The following is an 18,035-nucleotide window of genomic DNA, read 5'->3' on the forward strand; positions in this document are numbered from 1 at the left end:
GTGGTGTCGGGCTGGCTGGAGGATGCTTCCCGTTGTCAAATGCTGCTATCAGAATTTTGGGACCTGTTGCCAACTAGATCTCGCCCGGTTCCATTGGTCGCCTACCTCCTTTCCCGTTCCTCCTTTAGCAAGCCTGCCTCATGCCTGATTGGGGGGTGGGTTGCCTCCATGATAACGGTGTTGCATTCCGGCCCGCTTTCACCCTGTCTCATAGAGAGCCGTAGGGAGTCCAGCCACCGCCCCATTTCCCTTCCGTCCCTGCTGCTGCCTCTCCTGCGCTCCCCGCCAGCCCTTGGTCCGCGGCGGCCACCGGTGCTGGTCGGTAGCAGACCTCTTCCCAGTATTTCCCCGGGTTTCCTCCCCAGCTTGCTAGCCCCTCGGGGCGTTCCCTCTTCTTGTCTGCTTCCCTGGGAGAAAATATACCTGTGAAGCCGCCGTCCTGATGATGGTTTGTTGTGCTATGCCAACGGCAACGCACTGTTGATGATTGAATAAGATGTACTTTTAATGGATTACACGTTGCTTCTCTGTACTGGGTCCCTGCATGGAAATTTTCTGTTTGGCTGTATTGTTGTACTGCAATAATAAAAAAGTTTAAAAAAAAAAGATCCATAGATACAGCCCCACCAGAAGCAGCCTGCTAGCTGCTCAGCCCATCTTCCAACTGTCTCACACACACCCCAGGCACCCAAGCATTCCCAAACATTCCACTCATGTCAACATTCAACACAGGACACTCAAACTGGCTGAGCAGCTAGGAACAAGATAACATAGAACATAGTAACACAACATGAAGATACTACAAACGGCCTGTGAAAACGAAAGCAGTTGTAATTTAAACTCATCCATTATAGAACGCTACTGTAAAAGTGGGGCACATATACTAGCATGCACCCATTTTAGCTAATTAATGGGGAAAAAGATCCCGTAAACTATGGCTTTTCAGAACGAGGAGCAAACATTGGTAAATGCAGGAAAATATGCTGCAGCCAATAGAAATGGAGGAAAAGTAAGTGGCACGCACAGGAACCAATGAAAAGCCAGAAAAGAGAGGGGGTGGGATGTAAGCCCCTTTTAAGTTTATATTAAAAACAATACATTTCACAAGCACAGCACAAACGCTGTGCAGGCAGAACCTAAAAAGACAAGCACGAGCAGAGTGCTGCAACATGATCAGGGTCAGGCTGGGAACCAAATTAGCCTTGGTAACATTTTTCAAACACAACATCCCAAAGGAGTAGAACAGGACAATTCAGCTCGACCCCTCCCATTATCGCCTAATGTTGTAATTACCTCCCACTGCCAGCACGACATTCTGTCTGAAGGTCTTGAGTATATATAAACAAAAGAGAGGGGCTCATAATAACCCGTAGGGAAATAGAGCACCAATATACTTTAAAGTAAAGCAAAATGTTTTCCCTATGGGAAGTATTGTTTCCTGATCCTAAACCAGGACTCAAAACGGCATACTCAGTCTTCAACACTCATTCAACTTGCATTTGGCTAGGAAAACACTCACCAGAGCCAGAGTCAGAGTCAAGTCAAAAAACACTTTATTCGATTAATTTAAAATCATAAAAGTATGCTATACATCCAATATTGATCACAAGGGTAATAAAAAAATTATATAGAAAATGTTAAAACAAGAGACATTATATACAAATATATGTACAAACATTTTATACAGCTACATCATATTTATACTGGCTATAGATTCCTTCAAGTTTTTCAGTGCATTTACACAGATTGTACTAATGAGTTTACTAAATGATCTATTTACAGTTATATTTACAGATCTATATTACAATCAATTTATAGCACTACCCTGACAGGGCGTACAAACTTTTACAGGGAGCTAAATCAAATAGTCGGTGATCGGAGTCTTTTTTGTCTGGACCGAATAGACATTGTAAGGAAATTGGCTACCCCATACATTATTAAAGGTGTTTCCATTAGCTGTAGGAACAGAAAAGCCAGTTTAACTTGTATAAACCTTTGATCTTTCAATATAGGCTTGATATATTTCTCTCTAGCATTTCTAAAGAAGGGACAAAAAAAGAAAAAATGCAAAGAATCCTGATCGGAAAAATCATCACACTTGCAGGGAGTGTTCTCATGGGGCCTACACCACTTACTATATTCACCCAGCAGAAAGTGAGCCTGATTGAAACGAAATTTAGTGAGAAGCCACCGGTGGAAAGGTTTATTTACTATCTCCAGATATGGTTCGATAGCTAGAGATGTAATAGTCAAAAAATGGGACCTTACAGTTGGCTTCATAATTTCGCATGACTCTCTTTCAGCTTCCCTTTTCTTAGTATATTCAGACTTTACCCAACTAATGTCCTCTTTTTTTAGCCCTTCTGGGTTAGTATATAAATCGGGGCGGCCCAGATATCCTGCTGTTTTTTTAATGTATGAGAGCCACTCAATCTCTGCCACTCGATCCCGCCCCATACAATCTCTGATAATCTTGTGATTTAGTGTTAAGTTGGGATTAAGCCAAGTTTTAATCCATGCCCTTAGTGGCGCCAGGGACAACATGTCTTCAATATAACCTACCCCCAGTTCCATATGGACTGAAAAAGCAGGTGTGGATTTTGGTAGACCCATAACGGATCGCAAGAACATATTCTCCGCTCTTTGAATGTGGGTTGTGTTCTTATAACCCCATATAGAGGATCCGTACCTGGCTATTGCCAGGGTTTTAGCTTTATAGATGGATAGAATAGCCTCTGGTGGTTTACCGCCGAGGCGTTTTGCGAACCCCAGTATAGCAGCAGATGATCTTTTTACTGCAGCGGCCTTGTTCTGAATTTGTGGTGCCCAAGTCCCTTTCTCGTCGAACACCACTCCTAAATAAGTAAAAGCTTTAACTTTAGTGAGTGTGGAACCATTACAAGACAGAGTTCTGATGTTATTCTTGCGATTACCCACAGCCATAACATGTGATTTTCCTACGTTAATTACTAAATCCAGATCTTGCATGAAAGCCCCAAATGTATTTAATAAATGTTGTAGACCCCTAGGGGTCCTTGACAGCAGTACCGTGTCGTCGGCATATAAAAGTACCGGCATCATGGAACCGCCCATGCGGGGTACGTCTATAGAGGCCGCTTCTAGGGACTCTCCCAGTGAGTTGATATAAAGGGAGAAGAGCATAGGTGCCAAGATGCACCCTTGGCGCACCCCCCTTCCAGATTTAAAAAAAGCAGTACAGTTCCCTTCTTGAGACATGCAGATATTTGCCCTTAAGTCACTGTGAAGTCGCGCCAAAAAATCCACAAGTGCTCGGTCCAGTCCCTTGTTAAGGAGTATTGTCCACAGCTTTGACCTATTAACTAGGTCAAAAGCTGTGGACAAGTCCATGAAGGCCAAATACATCATCCCCCTTGATGCTACAGTATATTTGCTCAGTGTAAGGTGTAAATTAAGGCATTGATCTTCTGTACCTCTGGCAGATCGAAAGCCATACTGAGCTTCACACAAGATGTTTTTTTCAGTGGTCCAAGCTGAGATTCTTTCTAGTATTATTTTACCAAGAATTTTAAATGAAGAGTCTAGCAGTGATATGGGCCTGTAGCATCTAGGGTCCCCCCTTTGACCCTTCTTAAATATGGGGATGATGACAGACTGTGACCATGTAGTTGGGGGGCTTATCTTGTCTATACCAACTACATTAAAAACATTAGCAAGTACAACTGACCACATAGCTGAGTTTGTTTTAAACATATCGGCGGGTACGCCATCTGGACCGGGGGCCTTCTGTGATGCCATATCCTCAATTGCCCTCTGTACCTCTTTAATGGTAAAGCTTGATAGGGTGTCATGTGTGTCAATCAGTGTTGGGTCTGATTGTCCTAAATCAAGATTGCTGCCATAAATTCTTTGGAAATGATCCAGCCATTCCTTCTCAGGGATATTTACCTCCAGTGGCGCATTTTCTTTCCCATTGAACAGAGGGGTATTGACAATGGTCCAGAATTTTGCGCTATCCCTCAGGGTAGCTTTTTCATACAGATCCTCCCAAGCCTGTCTCTTTATTTCCCTTTTCCTCATTAAAATATCCCGGTTGTACTGTTTCCTAAGCCTAGCCACCTCCAATCTATCACGGGGTACCTTTTTCAAGGCTTTATGCAGTTCTCGATGTGATTTGGCGCATTCATTGTTAAACCACCCCTCTACCTTTTTCTCTCTCTTTTTAGTTTTACATTTTAGGTCATCTGCCACCTGGCGGCAGATGGATTCAAAGGATCCAATAATATTCCCCCTAAATTTCAGTGGTTCCCTACAGACATTAATATCACTACCCACTTTCTCATTTAAGGAGTAAAGGAAATCCTCTGGTATAACTTTGCTCCATTTCACCCGTATCCCCTGGTCCTTTGTAATGATATCTGCAGCGAAGTCTACTTCAGGATTTTTATTAAATAAAAACAGGTTGTTATCCTCCATATTCAGCACAACCGGGTTGTGATCACTATGTGTAGTGTGTATAGCATTATAAAAAATAACATTGTGCAACATAACCGGTGAGATGAATATATAATCGATGATAGTATTACAATCCCTAGCACTGTAGGTTGGGACCCTTTCGTTACTATCAAAGAACTCTGGTTCATATAGTTCGTTCTCTAGAAGAAGATCTTCTAGGGCAGCCCCTTTAACAGAATGTTCAAAATGTGGGGGTGGGAACATATCTAAATTCACAGTATCTCTTAGCTGACAGTTTTGTTGACATAAATGTACATTAAAATCTCCCATCAGTATAAAATATACCGGCGTGGTTTGACTCTCTTTAAAATTAAACATGAACTCATTCAAGGAATTGACATTTTCAATATCACCTGTGCTTTGGGTGGCATTATAAAAATTAATATAAACACATTTGGATTTACTAGTCAATGTGACTTCCAAAACTAAATAGTTTTGGGATAACGTCTGTAATACCTTCGCGGTTCCATTAATTTGAACTGATATTAAAAACTGCAACCCTCCTTTATTACGTCCTGAGTTCGAAGGTTGTGCTGCTAGGAAATAGGATGTATACCCATCTAACCAGAAATCGCAGTCCATGTCCCACGTCTCCTGTAGAGCTATCACATCATATTCTTTTAATAGATCCAACCATTTTATATCATCCCTTTTCGAGCGGAGACCTGCGATATTCCAGCTCATTAAATTAACAGTAATACCCTTTTCGTTTCTAATGTTAGATGTGGGCAATAATAGGTCACAGAAATTATCACAAGTAGTTAGTCAATCAATTTCCTCCAAATTATATAGAGCAGAGAACCTGTTTGTTAGCTCCAAACCACTTCTTGTTTCGCATCCCTGTATTACATGGGTTTTAGGTAACATGCCAGTTGTTTGGATCGCCCAAGAGCTAATAGAGTGGGTTTTAGTAGGATTAACATTGCGGGTAACCCTTTCAGGGAGCATCTTAGGTGGTACTGGTGGGGGGTAGAAGAAACCTAAGGGGACTGCTCTAATCCTATCTTCTTTGACCTCTGTAGCATCCCAGAATAAACGGGAGGCCTCATGGGGTCTATTAAAATTAACAATCAAACAATCGCCAGAAAGTTTCTTCTTAGAATATCCCACCCAATCCACACGTCTACCTGTCTGGATGCATTCAGAGATATTATTTGGGCCAGTACAGTTTGCATCACACCATGTTTTTATATTAGCCAACTGTGTGTCATTTGACTCAGATTCCCCCGGTTTTAATACAGGTATATTCACCAGAACAGCAACAAAAGGTGTAGCTTCTGGTGGAAGGTGAACTGGCGGTCTCGGGCGCTGTCTTCTGGGCCCTGCTGAGTTATACCCGTCTTGAGAGGGTACCATGGATTCAGCCTGGGGTAGACAAGGTTTAGGTGCCAAAGGTAACTTGGTGGTAGATGTACTATCCACTTGCCTAGTGCCACGACCATTTGACGTTTGTGGTGGAGCAGATGGGATCTGGGGATACGTTAATACAGTATTCCCCTGCTCCATAGGGGATTGGGGTTGTCTCTGAGGGTTAGAAAAAGACTGTGGGGTGGTTTTGGGTAACGGGCCCCGAGGGTCTTTCTCGAAAGATGTTATATATTTATTAATCCTATCACATTTCTTTAGAATATCAGAAACACATTCCCTTAGAGCGTCTATAATGTCAGTGGAGATTTGTATGAGTACCCCTTCAAGCTTGTCAACAAGGACCTTCTCCACCATGTCCTTGATAGAGATTTCCAGGGCACTCAATGAGGTACTTTGTTGCTTACGACGCGGTGCACCATGTGTCTTTTGTTTATTAGTGCACTTGATAATCTGGGGTTCAGGCTCAGGGTCCTGGGTGCAATCATGTGTAGAGTGCTGAAGGGCTTGACTATTATTCATTTGACCCTCTTGTCCCTCTTGTTCCGGTGCATTGTCTGTGTCTAGTTGCCTAGTGATAGGTGCTTTTTCAATCAATATTACCGGGTTCAAAGGGATTGGTTGTCTAGTCAGTGTAGGCAAAGTTTGACTATCCAACAATATTGGGTCCAGGCCTAGTTCCCGTTCTTTATCAGCAATTTCCTGGTTCAGCTTGCCAACAGCTGAAGTCAAGAAAGTCATTATGTTAGATGATGCTGGTGCTTTTCGCGCAATTTTAGCCTTGGTTGTGCCCCCATTGGTAGATGTTTGAAGTTTGCGCTTACCCATTTTCCAAGGTGCAGATCGAAGGGGGGGGTGCCCGTCCCGTCCCCGGACGGCCACAGACGGCCCGCCCTTTGCCCGGGCTTCGCCCGGCGCCCGCCCGCGCGCGTCCCGCGACGCGGAGGGAGCGTCCTCTTCAAGTAGCGCCTCCGGGCGCGCTGTGGCCGGAATCAGGAAGTGGCCGCTAAGCTCCCTGGGAGCTGTAGTCTCAAGCCGCGAGGTGGAAAGCGGCGGCGGCGAGACTGCAGCGTCAGGGACCCAGGAGCGACTGTGCCAGCGTGTGCCCTCAGGTAAGAAGCCCTCCGGCTGGATTTTCACCCCCGCTCCACCGAGGGAGCGTCCTCTTCAAGTAGCGCCTCCGGGCGCGCTGTGGCCGGAATCAGGAAGTGGCCGCTAAGCTCCCTGGGAGCTGTAGTCTCAAGCCGCGAGGTGGAAAGCGGCGGCGGCGAGACTGCAGCGTCAGGGACCCAGGAGCGACTGTGCCAGCGTGTGCCCTCAGGTAAGAAGCCCTCCGGCTGGATTTTCACCCCCGCTCCACCGAGGGAGCGTCCTCTTCAAGTAGCGCCTCCGGGCGCGCTGTGGCCGGAATCAGGAAGTAGCCGCTAAGCTCCCTGGGAGCTGTAGTCTCAAGCCGCGAGGTGGAAAGCGGCGGCGGCGAGACTGCAGCGTCAGGGACCCAGGAGCGACTGTGCCAGCGTGTGCCCTCAGGTAAGAAGCCCTCCGGCTGGATTTTCACCCCCGCTCCACCGAGGGAGTGTCCTCTTCAAGTAGCGCCTCCGGGCGCGCTGTGGCCGGAATCAGGAAGTGGCCGCTAAGGTCCCTGGGAGCTGTAGTCTCAAGCCGCGAGGTGGAAAGCGGCGGCGGCGAGACTGCAGCGTCAGGGACCCAGGAGCGACTGTGCCAGCGTGTGCCCTCAGGTAAGAAGCCCTCCGGCTGGATTTTCACCCAAAAAACCTGAATTGAATTTGGAGGCCTTATATATTGAGGTAATAGATAAATGCCTTTAAACTAATTGTGTCAGAATACGCTATTAAATAAAACTTAATGCTGTATTCTTCCTGATTATACACAGGACTGTGGTAGACTGTGAATATTAGAACGCGACCACAACAGGAATACTACGAACCACGTAGATTACTTCTTGCAATACAACTGCATTGGTCAGTAATAATGAAATGTGACATAAATGGTGTATGAATGGTTTGAATGGTTGCCAGAATGGTGTGGCTAACACTAACCAGACGGTTTTTGGAATTCAGCTTAATGTACTTAGGGTGAATGATAATAGTAAATCTTTTTCATTTATAAAAGCAGATACCCCTGGTATCATTGTTGCAATATTATACTGTGCTTAAGAACTTTAACGAAATTTGATATGTATGTTTCTTTAGAATGGACGCACATCAAAAATGTTCGGAGTCATAATGGTGATAAAACATATATAAAAAAAAGCTGTGTACAACAGAACGAAGTTGACCTTAGACGTTGAGAATGTTGGTTTTGAGGGTTATGAGCAAATATAAATTATCTGTTAGTACACATAGGCCCCTTGTTTATAGATACAATTGTTTTTTTGCATACATATTACAGTGCAAGTTTAGACATGTGAGTGCTAATTCTGTCAAACTGTCGTCATAAGATCTTATTGAAATATGTGCAGATAGTAATTGCAAAATCAGGAGCTAATAGCTATATTTTATTTGTGCATTAGGTGTGATACAATTTTGTGGAGAAAACATATAGAGACTGTCCTGAAGAAGGAAGCCATTATCAACTAAAGCTTCCGAAACGCGTCAACGCACTTACAACAAGTCATATTCGGTGTTGCCAACAAATAACCTGGTTATAAAGAAAAACTATTCCCCCCATTGTTGTCAAACGAGGGCCCGAAATGACATGATTAAGACAGATAGCAGTGTCTTTTCCAAAAAACTTTCTCCATACCCACACTAGGTGGTTTTATTTGTGTATTTTATGTTTTTAACTAGCTATACATAGGAATTCATATGTTTTTTATTTAAAATAAATTGTATATTTTTACAAACAGACTGTTTCTCTTCCCTTCTGGTGAGTGTTTTCCTAGCCAAATGCAAGTTGAATGAGTGTTGAAGACTGAGTATGCCGTTTTGAGTCCTGGTTTAGGATCAGGAAACAATACTTCCCATAGGGAAAACATTTTGCTTTACTTTGAAGGTCTTGAGGTCAGTAATGGAGAAGTGGACACTCTCGACTCACAATCACGCCCTCAAGCTGATATTATCACCGAAAATGTAGTGCCAGCTGTTAAAACAGCGGGGGAAAAAAGAAAGAGGGGTGCATCTAAATTTACGACCAGGAAGAGGAAACAGCCAGCTCACCAGAAAACCCAACCCACCCCTCTGAGTATGTGGAAACGAGGAGAAAATGCTGCTAATACTTCAACAGTAAGCCCAACTGAGCCAACAAATGAGTCCACTGTTGATTTGACAACACCAGAGGTGGTATCCAATTCCATTTTTACTCAAACTGAAAAAACAAACGCACAAGGAACAAGTAGACATTTGGATGATACTTTTATTGACACTATAGTGGACTCTATCCATGGACGTTTAAAAACTTTGGTAGACAAACAATTCCATGCTTAATTTAAACACCTTGACAGAATGGAAACCTTGGTTAAGAAACTTGAAACGCAAAGTCAAGTGGTTACTGTTGTTGATAAAATTAGAGGGGAGCAGATTTCTAAACCAACAGAGGCTGCAGCTCATGGCGTAATTAATGAGGGTGTTACTTGTATATCCCCTACTGTTAATATTGCATGTACAATGTGTGGCAATCTTAAGAATGATGCCTGTCCTAAACTGATTGGTAGTATGACGCCTATAGCGAATCCGGCATCTGGAAATAGGTCTACTTGTAATAACTTGCCTCAAAAAACAGCATTAGTTACTCCTGCCCATTTGGGAAACGCCCCCACAATTTCTGCTATTGCCCCAATTAACATCGCCACACCCATTAATTTGGGTAGTAGACCATCCAAGGATGTTCTTAATTTACCCCCAGAAGCATGCCCTTATGCTTTGATTTTAGCAGGGGTCCCCCGCTTAAAAAAGACCAATCTGAATCTTGGGAACAACTCAAGAACAAGAGTATGGATTGGCTAATAAGTATAGGGGCTAGGGTCAACAATGCTAATGAAATTCTAATGGTCCGTCGAGTAGGGTGGGTGGGACCATCAGAAAAGAACATCCCAGGTGACTGGATAGTCGTGAATTTTAGACGTCCACCCCTGGTAAAATGGCTATTACGAGCTGAAATGTATAACAACACTGCCCCAACTCAGATATACCCACTACCCTTAGGCTTTTTTATAAACCTCCCCAATGGTCACGCAACCCTCTAACTCCAACATATATCACACAAGATCGGTTCACAGCCTTGTCCGGTCTAGAAAGTCAGGATTGACTAATAAGTCAAACACTGACCACTGCACCTGAATCACCGGAATTTTTAGCTAAATCCCCAATTGATGTAGAACCTAGAGGCTTCGACCCTAACCTGTATGTGTTAAGTTGGTATATTGCAGGATTGAGATCCAAATTAAACTCAATTGAGTGGGTTGATTTGGTTAGTGAATATGACATCCTGATGTTCCAAGAGACATGGTGTACAAGTGAATTGGTCTTGGATGGGTAATTGTTATATTAGTATTGTACCAAGCCCAAAAATGGGACGTTCGTGTGGGGGTTTATCTACTTGGATAAAGATTGCAGCTGGGGGTAGCATAAAACCTGTGGCGACAAACAAAGAGAATTTTCAAGCCACAATCTACACAAGGGGGGCATCAATATGTTGAATTAATTTTTACAATAATGATTTTATATCACTACCGAATAGGAATTTTATTAATTTGTTTTAATTTATTGATGGATTACAAGATGCACGGAGGTATGGTAAAATAGATGGTCTCTGTTTAGGTGGGGATTTTAACGTATTGTTAAAAAGAGATACTGATACCATTACCCCCGTGCCGGCAAGGTATAATACATGTAAAAGGGGCGAGGAGCTTAGTAATTTCTTATCCTCCCGCAACCTAATTAACACCATGGAAAAAGCCGGCACTGACCGGAACAAAGAGCACTTGCCTACCTACAGAGGGCGTGGATACTCATCCACCATAGATTATGTTTTTATATCATCTGCACTGGAATTTTTTTTAGTTAAGGCTGAGGTTTTAAGCACTAGTCAAGGTGATCACAATCCCCTTATAGTAACCATCAGACTCTTTTCGGAATTTCTTAATTGAAGAGAAATAAAGGCAAAACATTTGGTGACATCCACTGACAAACTTAGAGTAATCTGGAAGGGCATAGATAATAAGGGCCTGTTTGAACGTATGATAAAAGCAAACCCTTCATTGGTAGACACTTTGCTTATGGAGCAGCACTGCGGGCAGCGAAATCGTTGAGGCCTTTAGCGGTCTGTGTGCCGGTATCAAACACATAATCTCTAAACCCGTCATTAACTCAAGTAAGAACCCTAGATGGTTCGACGGCACATGCTCACAGGCCAATAGAGACCTGCATGCAGCATCAGCAGCTACACCTAGGGATCTAATTTTAGTCAGATTGCCAAGAGCCTCTTACAAGGAAGCAACCAAATCCCGCTCTGAAGCTATATTAAAAGAACGTTGGGAAAATCTTGCTTGTGCTGCATTACTTAAGGATGTAACCGGATTTTGGAGTGAAGTTAAAGAAATGAGGTCTATGGATTCGGCCATCACTCCAATAAGTTGTAATATACCCAGGGAACTTTGGGGAGAGCATTTTGCTAGAATTTATACTGCTCCCACAATGGTTTCCAGCATTCATACATCTCTTCCAGCTTCACAGTTTGCCACAACTATCTCGGAAGTTGAGGATGCCATAAACCAAAGCGCAGGGAATAAAGCCCCAGGCCCTGATGGGTTGTCTATTGATCTTATAAAACACACACCAGAGTTCTGGGCCCCACTCTTATGCAATGTTTTTAATAACTTGATCAATACATCTATCCCGAACTCTTGGTCGACAAGCATCATTGTGCCCATTTTTAAAAAGGGTGTTAGATCCAATCTGAGCTGCTACCGCCCAATTTCCTTGATTGATAACACCCTAAACATCTTGGGAAAGATTGTCTTCAATAAGATTAGGAATTGGGCTGAAGACAATCAAATTTAAAATTATTGTCAGTTGGGATTCAGACGTAATGTTGGCACTGTGGAACAGTGTTTAAATTTGAACCTCATTTTGGGCAAATACACGATTGCCCAAAAAGTCCCACTATACTTAGCATTCATGGACTTAACCTCAGCTTTTGATTTTGTTAATAGATCGCGTCTATGGGAGATCCTTTTAAAATACGGGTTAGATGAGGCTTTGGTTTATTTTTTGGCGTATTTGCACAGGGACTTAAAGGCACAGGTGAGGATATGTACTGACGGGGAGGTTTCTGGTGACATCACTATTGGTAGAGGGGTCAGACAAGGTTGTGTTCTGGCCCCTCTTCTTTTTATCCTTTATATAAATGAATTGCACAACTCCCTGTCTACACTGACTAGTGATGTTCCCAAAATTAACGGTAAAATCTTCCCCCGTGCTTCTCTATGCTGATGATGCGTCCTTATGGGCCGCACACCAAACGCACTACGCACTTTAGTTACTGGATTTGTATCCTTTATGGCTAATCTGGACCTTTGCACAAATTTAAAAAACATCTTATATAATGACTTGTGTGCCAAAAAAGCATTGTATGAAGTCTATAAAATTGGGCAACGAATTATTAGAATGCACTAGCACTTTTCCATACTGGGGCCTAGTTTTTGCTGATTCTGGCTCTTGGCAAGCACATGTAGCCCATGACAGAACCAAACTTTGCAAAGCAGTGAATTCCGTCATTAGTCTTAGGCAACCAAAACAGGCTGAGGCGGTTGCACCTTTGATTCAGATATACAAATCACAGTGTATACCTACAGCCACTTATGGTGCTGAAGTTTGGGGGTATGTGAATTGTAGTGGAATCCAAGTTGAGGAGAATAGGTTCTGTAGAAAAATCCTCGGGCCCAAATCTCCTCTCCAACCTACATATGTCATAAGGAACTGAACTTATACTATGTGGAGGATTTCATTAGATCTCGCCCAGCTTTATTTTGGATAAAACTATGGCAGAATCCTGCTGCCACCCTAACTAGAGAAATAATCACCGACTGTCTCAGATGGTTTTTTTTTCTTTTTTTTTTGTCCTCATATATGCCACCAGATTTCGTATGCTCTAGATGGGTCTCGCTGTTGCCTCTTATACTGACATTTTCGAGTCCGCCCTGGAGACAGTATCATGGCAGACAGGGATGTCCCAGAGGTAGGATGTTTTCCTTATCCTACTCCCCCTAGCCGATGATGGAAAGCTTTAAGTCAGGGGGAGGACAGGACCGACACAACCTCTGGCATAATCATCGGACCATTTACTTGTTTAACCAGACCTCAAGTTTAGACCAGACATTCTCAGTATTCTCGTTGCGTCCAACCATGTCCATCTTACATACTTCCATTATATATTTTAAACATTCTGCAAATCTGGGGGGAACTGTTGACTTCCATTCCATGCAAATTTGTCTCCTAGCAATAACTACTACATAAAAAATAAACTGAGTATTCAAACTATTAATGTTATAGTGTTTCAACAAACCGAAAAATACAAGTCTAGGTGAACATATAATAGTTGTTGACAATACCTCGCCTAAAAAATCTACAATCGCTCTCCAATAGTCCTGAATTACCGGACACTCTAAAAAGATATGGACATCATCTGCTGCATTGTAGTTGCACCGGGGACAGTAATAATTATTTTGCGTTATCTTGTGCAGTTTGTCCGGGGTCCAATATACTCTATAAACTGTGAATAAATGATTACGTCTTAAATTGGCTGGTTTGATTAACCTCTGGGAAAGGGAAAAGGAATCTGACCATATTTTACTACCTTCTTCAGGAAGTTCAGCTATACTGTTTTCCCATAAATTTATCACCTCCAAGTGAAGTTTGTTCTCTTCATCCTTGATTATCAACTTATACCAAAACGATACTTCTTTTATCCATTTCCCCCCTCTACAAACTGCATCAAGAATGGCTGGATCTTTTTCCCGCTGCAGATTCTGACTTGACCACCAAGCAGATAGTTGGTAATATTTAAACCTAGTCAGGTGTCCATTTGTGAGTTGTGTTAAAGAGTTCCAATCCATTAGGCCTGAATCTACCCATAGATCTCCCCACTTTTGTAGTCCAGCTATTTTCAGGGGTTGTGAGAGCTGATCTTGGAGACATAGGGGCGTTCCCGGGGAATCCCAGATTGGAGTGTATGTATGATAATAAGGAATATTAAAAACCTTCCGAATAAACCCCCAGTTTTTAAGTGCAGTCTGAAGTATCTTAAGGCGAATTTTTAAAAAAAAATTCTGGTCTCCGAACTTGAATACAAAATAATCGTGGTCATAAGGTAAATCGTATAGTAAAGCCTGAAACAAGCGGCCCTGTGATGATGCGTCTAAGGTGTTCGCAAGTAGCCTGAAGTTTTTAAAGTGAAAGGCATGACAATATGAAGTCTGGAAGGGCTAAACCTCCGATTTTAAACCCCTTCTCAATTTTTTCCATGCTATTCTGGATGACTTACAAGCCCATATAAATGATCCAATCTTACCCTGGAGAATATTAATATCTTTCAAAGAAAATGATAAAGGGATACAATTATATAAAAAAGTCAATTTGGGAAGGATAGTCATTTCTGATGAGGTTAACTCGGCCATAGATATTTAGTGGCAGATTCCCCCATCTTGTTAAAGTTTTATTAATGTCTTTGACCACCGTCTGCCAACTAAGTAATGGTATGTTCTTTAGTGCTTGAGTTAAATAGATTCCAAAGTATCGCATTTTTTGTTTCACGCCCTGTATATGTATGTTGTTATTCCAACCCATTATCTCTGTTTTCTCCCTATTAATCTGGTAGCCTGATAATTTTCCGAATTCTTCTGATAGATAAAATAGCCTGGGTATTGCTACTGAGTGATTAGAAGTATACAAGAGGAGGTCATCTGCATACAGGCCAGTTTTTATTAACATATTGCCAAGCTTAAAAGGTTGAATTATATTGTTGTCTCTAATTCAGCAAACAAAAGGCTCCATGTAGACATCAAACAAAAGAGGGGATAAAGGGCAACCCTGTCTGGTGCCTCGAGATACGTCAAACCAATCAGATAATATTCCATTTACCAAAACTTTTGCCTTTGGGTTATGATACAATGATTTGACAGCCTTAATAAAAGTTAGGGGGAACCCAAATGCCGACATTGTAGCCCATAAATACTTCCAGTTGACCTGATCAAAGGCCTTAGCCGCATCTAGCGCAACCAAGGCCAACGGGAGGTCTTTATCGTTAGCATAATCTATAGCCCCTATCACTTGGAATGTTAATTCGTTTAGCTGTCTCCCTGGAATAAAACCTCTTTGATCAGGGTGGATTATAGATTTTATAATCTTCGATAATCTGGTAGCTAAGATTCCGGAGTAGATTTTCATATCTGTATTTAAAAGTGAAATTGGTCTGTACGACTGCATTCTCTTTGGGTCTTTATTAGGTTTTACTATGAGCGTTATAGTGGCTTCGGCCCAAGAAGGGGGAACAGAGTAGCCGTGAATTAATAAGAGGTTAAAAAGTGCCCTGAGTGTAGGTAATAGCTGATCTTTATTGTCCATGTAGATCTCAATGGGCAGCCCATCTGAACCTGCAGCTTTTCCCCGTTTCATTTTCTTTAGTTGGTTTAGTATATCCCCTTCTGTTATCTCACTTTCCAGGTATGTTTTATCCAGTTCTGACATTTGAGGTAAATTTTTCGATAGCAACCAGGTTTCTATAACATCCCCATTGGGGTCTTTATCTTCAGTGTAGAGGCTTCTCATGAAGCACCTTGCTTCCTCTCTAATCTCGGCATCTGCCTCTATCAGGTGTCCTGTCTGTCTTTGTAGTAAGGCTTTAATATTGTTCCTCGTTCTCTCTTCTCTAGATTTCCAGGCTAGGAGGGCTCCACATTTTTCTCCGTATTCGAAATTCTTTAATCTACTGGTCTCCCACTTTTCTTTAAGAATTTTCTCATCCCAGACTTTAAGCAGAAGTTGTAGCTCAGTGAGTTCCTTCTCTATCAAATGAACTCTCAGGCAATCTGGCACCACAAGGGGAGTCTCCATCATAATTCGAGCAAATAGTGGGGTAAGTTTGAAAAAATACGAGACAGACCAATCAGGAAGATGGTTGGTAGCAGTAATACATATTCAAAACATCCCGTACACACTGGCTGTGTACTATGGTCCGAATGATGATAACCCGGGCCCACTATCTAAGCTAGCGACAGCATTATTAGGGTCAACTGGCCCGGTAATTTTGGGAGGCGATTTTAATCTGGTCTTTGACCAGAAGCTAGATAGAACCTCTAAAGCTAAATATCACGCTCCCTCAAAATCACTCGCTACCTTAGATGCTATAATGAAGGACTTCAGTCTTCTAGATGTATGGAGGAAAAAATACAGAACCTTACTAGGGTTTACTTTCTACAGCAAGAAATATAAGAATTATTCTAGGATTGACCACCTCTTAGTTGATCAGCATTTCCTCACAGACATCAATTACCTTTCCTTCACACCGATAGGGATGTCAGATCATGCAGTACTGGAAATGGTAATCGTATTGAATTTAAGTCCTTTAAAAATAAGATGGACCCTGGAGAGATCACTCTTATTAGATGACCAAGTAAAAATAGAAGTTAAAGATAAAACTGCAGAATTTTTTATAATAAACTCAGGCACCTCCACCCCCCCGGTAGTGTGGGAGGCCTATAAAGCCTTTCTGAGAGGAGTTTTAGGCTCTTTAATGATTTATAAGAGAAAGAGTATGAAAGTAAAAAGAAAGGAAGACCTGGCGGCAATAACAAGAAAGGATCTTGAGTTACAAAACGCAATCTTAACCAACTCCAAGAGAGTTCATTTGATAGAGAAGGAACTCACTGAGCTACAACTTCTGCTTAAAGTCTGGGATGAGAAAATTCTGACTGTCTCAGATGTGATAAAGGTGGGAGTATACCATGGTTTAGGGCAGTAAAAGACAGTCTAGCAAGCATAAAGCTGGAGCATATATTCACACACCCATTAAGAGCAGAAACCATAAGCATTACATCTGTAAGGGGGGCATTGTACGATCATTATTTTAAAGAAAGACAGAATATAGAGCGTCATAAAACATTGATTATTAGATACATGCCCCTATTGGAAACACTAAGCACTCAAAACCACTTGCCTCAGCAATATCTCAGGAAAAACATTGGGAGGTGGAAAAGGAGCCTACTCTACCGTCTGAGGGAAGGCAGCATAAAATATTCACTTTACTTTCCGATAGGATATAACAACAACCTTGAGCAGATGAACTGCCCTTGCGGTTTTGGCAGCAAGCAAACAGTGCTACATTTTTTATTCTTTTGTAAATATTATACAAGATACACAAAACAGTATTTAATTCCTTTTTTTAAGGCAAGGGCTATCGTGGATTTTGAACAAGCTTATTTTGAAACTTTAAAATTGGGAAGTGATGATTTGATATTCCGTTTAAGCACGTTTTTATCAGTTGCAGTACGCTCGCGTGCTTCCATGAGTGAATGAATTTTAACACCTCATGAACCTTGTAATTTTTTCATGAGCACTTCCCCGTCCTTCCCCGCTTTTTGCCACATATTAACACCATCTATATGTTGACGATTCAGCTAGAATTGTGAGGGTCCTGTATCTTGATGACTGCTTGCCTATCATTTTATTTTACGGTGCATATATATTGTTGACCTTGTACAATTGATTCAATGTCATGTTCTAATATTGATACTGATGCGGCTATTACTGTTTGATTAAATGCCCACCTTTTGCACTTTATTTACAATGCACTTTACAAATGATACAATGCATTATTTGGCATTTTGTGTCCAATGCTGCTAGTCTTATTGGCCCATCTAACATTTTAAACTTTTAACAGTGTAATTTGTATTGGAAGATATGTACTTATATTTGTATCCTATTCTGGTGGTGATAAATTGTGCTTCTATGAATATTTTTATCCCAATAAAGATTATTTGACTTGACTTGACTATAGTCTGCTGGGATGTTTTTTACTGATGCTTTTCCTGATATTAAATCAAACATTGCCTGCAGCAACTTCACATCCATGCAGTTTCCCAAACCTTGCAAAGCACTTGTACAGCTTGTATTTACAACTTAAAAACTGTAGCAATTTCCAAACATGGGCCATTTTGGCAA

The 18,035-nt window shown here is 41.9% G+C and overlaps 1 protein-coding gene across 6 annotated transcripts in view; it reads right to left on the minus strand.

Moving 5' to 3' along the window:
* The window catches only part of LOC147703524 (membrane-spanning 4-domains subfamily A member 4A-like), a 1,156,223-nt gene that overhangs the window by 1,041,843 nt on the left and 96,345 nt on the right, over nt 1-18,035 (minus strand). The window lies entirely within an intron of this gene.

Source organism: Lissotriton vulgaris, chromosome 7, assembly GCF_964263255.1.
Source record: "Lissotriton vulgaris chromosome 7, aLisVul1.2, whole genome shotgun sequence".
Lineage (NCBI taxonomy): Eukaryota > Metazoa > Chordata > Amphibia > Caudata > Salamandridae > Lissotriton > Lissotriton vulgaris.